The sequence below is a fragment of the Dendrobium catenatum genome, unplaced genomic scaffold (assembly GCF_001605985.2).
Source record: "Dendrobium catenatum unplaced genomic scaffold, ASM160598v2 fragScaff_scaffold_1508, whole genome shotgun sequence".
Taxonomy (NCBI): domain Eukaryota; kingdom Viridiplantae; phylum Streptophyta; class Magnoliopsida; order Asparagales; family Orchidaceae; genus Dendrobium; species Dendrobium catenatum.
Window position 1 is genome coordinate 65,318 of NW_021319970.1, and position 7,952 is coordinate 73,269.

Here is a 7,952-nt window from a genome sequence, read left to right on the forward strand (position 1 = left end):
TTCAAATTTATGGCACATTTTTGTGCATCTTTTCATTTGGGCTTATTTTGTGTCTCTTTTTCACATTGCGAATCTTTGCGTATTTTTTTAATTTTTGTACATTTGTACATTTTTTAAGAGTAATCGAATTCTTTCCAAAATCAATAATTTCAAATTTTAAATTTTTCTAAGTGCATAAATATTATTTGATAAGTGAAATACAAAATAAGAAAAACATCATAATTGTAATAAAAATATAAAAAATTAATGTAATCTAAATAATAAACATGAAATTGACAATCTTAAAAATATCAAGTTATAAACACAACTTAAATTTAGAAAAATTAAATTTTCTAATGAATTCAATTTTATGTTGCAGTTCAAAGTATATCACTTATAAGATCAAAATTTTTAGAAATTTTCATATAGGCTAACGAATATTTCAAACACAGAACAAAATCATTTAAATATTCAAAAAATCTAAAGCAATACAAGTACAAAACACAAGTATAAAAACTATAAAAATCTTCATATCACATTCCAAATGTCTCACAAAAAGATTCGTTCTCAACATTTTACCCGTATAGTCATTTATATGCGTACATAAGAAGTAATACAAATCATCTAGGACGATCAGGAGATCGTACAGTACGATATGTATTGAAAAAAATAAACAATACGCAATCAGTCAAAACCAATTATCAATTTGCTACAAAATTTGTACAGTACAAAAATATTTTCGTCTACTACGAATAGAATACTTAGAAAAATTTATACGATCGATCTAAAACATGGAATCAGATGTGAAAATATTTTAAAATCATAAAAAAATACTAAAAAATAAAGATAAAAAATACATAAAACAAACAAAAATAAAAATACAAAAAAATAAAAAACATGCACACAAAAACACATAAACAAAGGGTTTAAACATCATTTTGCTCATGGTCTGATGATTCATAAACTAGATCTGCCCAGGAGATTTTTCGCTTTTCATTATTTTTCCTTTCTACAATCTGTTTAGCTTTACCTTTTTCTTTACCAAGAAGAATTCTCAAATTAGGGCACTAACTTTTCAGATATCCAGATTTCCTACATCCAAAGCAAATTGTATTTGAAGAAATCTGAACATTCTTATCATTTTTATCTTTATTCCATTTTTGTTGATGCTTATGCTTGTGCTTTAGTGGACTTTTCAATTTGCTTGTTAAGTCTTTGCTTTCCTCACCAACTAAGCCACTTTTCTCTATGTCTTCCATTTTTAGCATTATTGTTTCACCTGCATTCAAATGTCTTTGACCCAAACTTTATTCATAGGCAATGAGTGAGTCAATTAAATTATCAATGGAATATTCATTCAAAATTTTCAATTCATAAATAGTAACAACTTTGGCATCAAACTTGTCAAGTAAACAGCGTAGAATTTTATTGACTATTTCAAAGTTTGAAAATTCTTTACCTAAAGCATGCAATAATGTTACAATTTGAATAAACTTAGTATACATGTCTAAGATCGTCTCATAAGGTTTCATGCTAAAGAGTTCATAGTCATGCATCAAAAAATTCAACTTAGATTGTTTGACTTCACTAGTACATTCATATGTAATGCATAAACTGTCCTAAACTTTCTTGTCGGTAGTACATGTAGAGATTCTCATATAATCTTCCAAATTTAAAGCACAGAACAAACAATTCATACATTTAGTATTTAATTAAGCATAAATTTATTCTACTTTACTCCATTCAGAAAAAGGGGTCTCAGTTTTGATTCCATCTATAATACGTGATGGTACAGAATAATCACTTTGAATCATATGCCACATTCGATAATCTATTGATTGCAAGAAAGTAGACATTCAAAATTTTCAAAAATTAAAAGAAATATTTTCAAATAAAGGTGGTCTAACAATCGAATATCCATATAATGTTTTACGGTTTCTAAAATTAGTCAAACTTATTTTTCAAAAAGTAGTCTAAACTTATGATTTTAAAACAAAGCTTTGATACCACTTATTGAAACTCGTTCAATATGAATTAGGAAGTTAAGCCTAAGTGATTGTCCCAAGGCTAACCAAGAGGGGGGTGAATTGGTAATTTAAAAATTATACTTCTACTCTTGGATTTTTAAAAAACCTTTTTAATTATTAATGCAAGTTAAATTTAAAGTTTAAAAATAAACTTTTCAATCAGAGTAAATAACTTGCAATTAAATTAAATGCGGAAGAAAAATAAGAAAGAACGCACCAAATTTATAGTGGTTCGGTCAAACCTTGACCTACGTCCACTCCCTGGAGGCACCCTCCGAGTATTGCACTAATACCACAAAGTGACTCTCCTTTTGCCACCAATGCAAGGCGGAAAAGCCTGTACAAAATCAAATTCACCTTCCCCGATGCGACGGAGTAGCCGGGTTCTTATGACACCAAAGAGATCTTCTTCTAGCCAAAACTTCCCTCAAGACGTCTCTTGAATCCGATGGTACTGAGGTGCAAGTTTGCCGGGGCAACCGTGTGAATATTCCCTCCACACTCCCTTGAAATCCCCTTCAAGGATCTTCTCCCTCTCAAACTCCACCCTTTCCTCTCTCCCTTTCAAGTTCTCTCTTCTAATTTTCTCCAAAAGAACGAAGACACAATGACTGTCAAAGATACACTTTGTCGTCCTTTTACACTCTCCAAGTGTCGGCAGAGAACCGGACCGATGTTGTTGAACTTCACTTGAGAGCCTTTAGAGGAGATGGGTAGAGACATAGAGATCTTCTTCTTCAAGTAACCTTGTGAATCCCTCACAAACCCCTCACTTGATCTCTCACTCTTCACTCTTAAAATCTCTCACAAACACTCACACTCAATGATCCCTCTCAAGAGAAAACAACTCCAAAGGTACTTGTAATAGTTTCTAAGACTCCTTATATAAAAAGGACATGAAAAACCGTCCAAAAAATGCTAATTTCAAGTTTTTCTGCGCAGTGGATCGTCCCGTACGAACCTAAGTTAATACGGATGAAATGTATAAAAAACTGTCCCGTACAAACCATTTGTGCATTAGTACGAACTAATTTCATCCTGGGACAAAATAGGTTCGTCCTGGAATGAAAAATTTCGTCCGGTACGAACAGTTATATCAAAGGTTGGTTCCGAAAACTGTAGAACGTTGCCAGAAACTGTCATAGTCAATTCCCATCGTCCTGGGACGAACTGGACTTCGTCTGGACGAAATTTTTATAGAGAGCAACTCGTCCTAGGACGAAAATGTTTCGTCTTGAAAGATCAGGACTTAGAAAAAATTTTCCAGTTCAGTTCCTGTCTGTTCCATTGCTCTTACAAGGAGATAACTAATCTGATCATCCCGTATGAACAATGTTCGTCCCGTACGATCAGCATTAAACTTTTTCAAGATCTTCTTTAGTGTGTGTGAATTTATTCACTCAATTACAATCACTCCCTCTCAAATTTAATTCAAATAAAAAGTACAAGCTTCAAATTTACAAAGCATTTCATGCTAAATTTGATTTGAAGTCTTCGTAGTCTGGAGTTCGATTTTCCTAAAATATTAGTACACACAAGAGCAAAAACAAATCTTCCAAAAAATGTTAGGAGATAACAACACATAAAATAATAATATTTGAAATCATCAAAACTATACAAGTTGCAAGAATGTAAAACATGCAAATACCAACTTTCCTAACAGGGCTTTCCTTTAAATATGATTTGGTGTTATCCTCTACTAATTCACGTGATACTAATTGGGAGTTATAATGAGATGATTACTTTGCCGACAGGCAAAGACTGACGACTCTGTTTACTGAGCCAAACGGATAATGATACTGATACTGATATAAGACTAAAAAACACCGTAATAGCTAGCTTTTACTTACTTAGTATGACTCTTCTAATGAAATGCATGTTTTGAAGCATTATTCTTATTATTATACTGATTTATCGTTACTGTACGATTTTATTGTTTTGTTTGGATTTATCGTTATTATACGTTTTTATTGTTCTACTTGGATTTATCGTTAATGTATGGATTTACTGTTACTGCATTTCACTGTTATCGCATTACTATTTCTATTACTGGATTGTTATTGATACTAACAAAAACACTGGTACTATTTAATATTACTACTTCATTATATTGATCTTATGCATGTGATATACTAAGTATGTGATATATAATAATTGGATAGCACATATACATTATGATATGATTTTTATTATATTGATTTGATTTCAACAACCATTATCGATGTATTGATGTGACGCTGTATAAGATTTTATATTGTACTGATATTATGGATACGATGCTTTCTTTAATGATTTGATTGAGGTTATAGATACGACGATTACTATAGATATCTGGCATACATACTAGTTTGTTGCTTTATGAACTTTTATATTGTTTACAGAATTTACTACTGTCGATTATAGATATTACTGTTAATGCACTAATTTTTGTTTCTGTATTGACTCAATGATCATGTGTAAGTGATTACTATGATTTGACTGATTAACATGCATATTGCGTATGTATCGTGCTTTGATTCCAGTTATAGGTTGGTGATCTGCTGAGCTTTTTAAGCTCATTATATATGGTTAATGATTTCAGATCAGGGCAATAGAGCAGGAGTGTGAGATTGATCAGGGTTATTCAGGTTCTATTTTCTTTGTTATATTAATTTTTTTGTATTCAGGACAGGATGAATACGTGATAATTATGAAGATCCTAAGTAATATAAATGACTTTTGGGAATGAATATAAATGTGTATATTGATATTTTAAATTATTGAATTGTTGTACTGTGAGTACCTTTCCCGTTTCTCTGAGTCGCGAGCTCCAGACGAGGCCGAAGTCACTCCCGTCCGAAGCAGCTCCTGCCTGTACCGATCCCAGCAGCCACCCGCTCCCGGATTCGCACGCCCGAACCAGAACCGAAGCCGTTCGAACTTCGGTTTCCCTTGTGCGACCCGGACCCGGCGCCAGTCTTACCGATCCCGACGCCGGCTCCAGTGATCTCGACGTCGTTCTCTCCAGAACTGAACCCCTCACTGTGAGTACCTTTCCCCTTCCTTCTTCTTCTACTTTCTTCTTCTTTCCTCTTCTATTCTTTCACCTCTTTTCTTACTTTCTTTCTTCTCCTCATCTAGCTAGCATCCCTTCATCAAAATTAGGTTGGAATGGTTTGGTTTCAGTAGAGAGAACTTGATTTCTATTACAAATAATTTGGTAACGCATTCATGGCCATTCGCTGTTTTGGCTTGATTATCAAATGGTGTTGAGGTTCTAAAAAAAAAATCATAGTTTTGGCTAACCATGAATGATTCTGTAAGGTTGCTTTATGTTGTTTTGATAGTAGATAATTGATGCAAATGATGTGAGTTAGCTTGGAGCTCTAGGTGTAAATGGTTGCAAGTCCTTGGAGGCCATGACCATTTCTTTACTAAAGCTTGCACACCAAATGTTTGTGGAAATGCCCATCAAGGAATTGTTGATATATTTGTGTTTTCTTTCACTTGTATCGTTCTCTTATGAGTGTGGGAAAACTGATAAATGGGGAACCTATATTCCGAACCTACTTCTCTTGCAAGTCTTGCTACATAAAGTAATTTAGTAGTTTGAGCTATACATGTCTTTTCACTAGGAAATTCTCCTATCTTTTGCTAATGATTTTTTCTTTACAAGCATTGTTCATCTAGTGTTTGATAAAATGACATCATAGGAGGATTGTGATGTTTTGATTTGAATTGAAACTTCTCATGATTATGACTCATAAGATATATAGTTATGTAAGCGTTCTTTTTCTTTCAAGTCAAGGGTCTTTGTGAGCATGAATGGTTTTGTTGGAAGGACTTCATGACTATTTACGCTTCCTTTATGCATACATTATCTTTTATTCTTGTGGAAGCATCTCATTAAGTGGAGTTTGGGAGAAAGTATTAGCTAGTTGTAAAATAAAAAGCCTACTGTTATATTATCTTTGAATTTTTTTTTATTACCAATATGAGCATAGCATTAGCGTTGATCTTTGGCAAGATGCATCATTGTAAAAATATGAACCTTACTACATTGGAAGAGTATCCTAAGGCACGAATTGTTGTAGGCTTATTCGCTCCATGAATTACTTACTTGCAAGTTTTCTTAGATCTTATTTTATGACATATGACATGAAAGTGAACTTTTGTTGAACGACTACTATAAATTTCTTAGTTATGCTAGTAACGAGTTGGAAGCATGCTCTCTTCTTGTGAGTTAAAAAATGATGATATGATAATTCCTTTCTCTTTCCTAGATATATTTGGCATAGATGTTTGAGATGTTGAATGTTTGGTGCAATAAGTTGAATAGTATGTTGGGAGTGACTTCTTGATGTGAAAGACCCATTTGCACTAGTTATACAAATTTGTCAGAAAAGTTGCATATTTATGTTAATTTGTTAGCATGAAGTTCATTTAATGTGGGCCAAAGAGGTCAATGAGTAACAAGTTCTTTTAGTCTCTTTTATAGAATTGAAATAGAGGTGTTAGAACTCTTTTCATTGGACATTCTAAGGTGTGATGGCACTATTGAATTCTTTATTAAGCTTTATCTTTGAACAAAGATGGAATCGATTATATTTGTTTCATGAATGGAAGATTATTATATACATGGCTAGATATCTTATTAGAAGATTTTATGTATGATTGTAGTTGTATCATCCCACTTATACTTAACTTGATAATGTTGTTATGAAAGTTTATTGGAGAATTTTTCATGTATATGTATACTATAGCACTTGTAGATGATTTAATGAAAAGAGTTTTGAGTTACCTCGTGAAATGGTTATGATTTGTTTTAGATCAGAAGCATAATATGATTTTGTTTTGGGAATTACACTCTTTGTATCCCTTTTTGCTAGAGAGCTTTATAAATTATTTTTGTGATGAGTTTTTTTTTGTGAACATTTTATAACATAGAGCTTTATGAAAGGCTTCTCTTAGCTTTTATTGAATTTTTTTTTTATGCGTCGCTTTATGTCGCCGATTTGGGGAAGTTATTTTTGATTGAAAGAAGTATTGTTTTTTTTTTGCTTTGGTTGGAGTAATTTATTAGTGGCTTTGAATTTATTTTAAAAGGATTTTATTCGACGAATGTAGTGGATGCTTTACAACGAGGAGTTTTATAAAACTTTCTTGTTGTAAAGTTTTGTATTTTCATACCCCACTCCAAATGAGAGGAGGCATTTGATTTGTGGGTGGTTGGGTAGAATTTAGTGTCAAAAATAGATTTTTTGGAAGAAGATTTTCGTAGGGTTTTGGGCCAAACTAAAGGAAGGTTTTAGTAGATAATCTGTGTAAGATTTTGTGTGGCATTCAATTTAGAGATTTTCCTAAAGTCTTTTGAGACTTCTAATTTGGGAGTCTGCTTAGCATAGTAAGATCCCTTAGTAGTTTTGTAGAATAGGGTAGTGTTTAATATGCAAGTTGTCTTGTTAGTGAGCCTTACTAATTTGTTAGAAGATAAGTGTTAAAACAAAAAAAAAGAAGAGATTTTAGTAGTTAACTTCTAGGGGGGGAATTTAGTAGTAGTCCATTTGGAAGTTCTTGTAAGTCTTTTTGAGATCTATAGGATGAATTTCGGAATTTGAAGTATTAGAGAGCTTTAGGTAGGAAGGCCTCTAGTGTCCTTTGGGAAGAAAGATAATTCTTAGCCATTTAAATTAGATCCCTTTAGTGTGAGTTTCTAAGAGAAGAAACATAGAATTTTGGGAGAAAATAAAAACAATAGAGAGTCTACTTTTAGAGGTCTTTCTCCCTTAGCTGATTTGGGTTTGGGTTGTAGTGTCTTGCAAGTAGAGGTGTCGAAAATGTATCAAGTGCCTCGTTTGGAGTGGGAACAGCAAAGGGCATCGTTGCTGTTATAGGATGCACTTGACTTCTACGAAGTGTATCCAATAACAACGATGCCTACACCCCTTTTTGTATTTGATTTTCTTT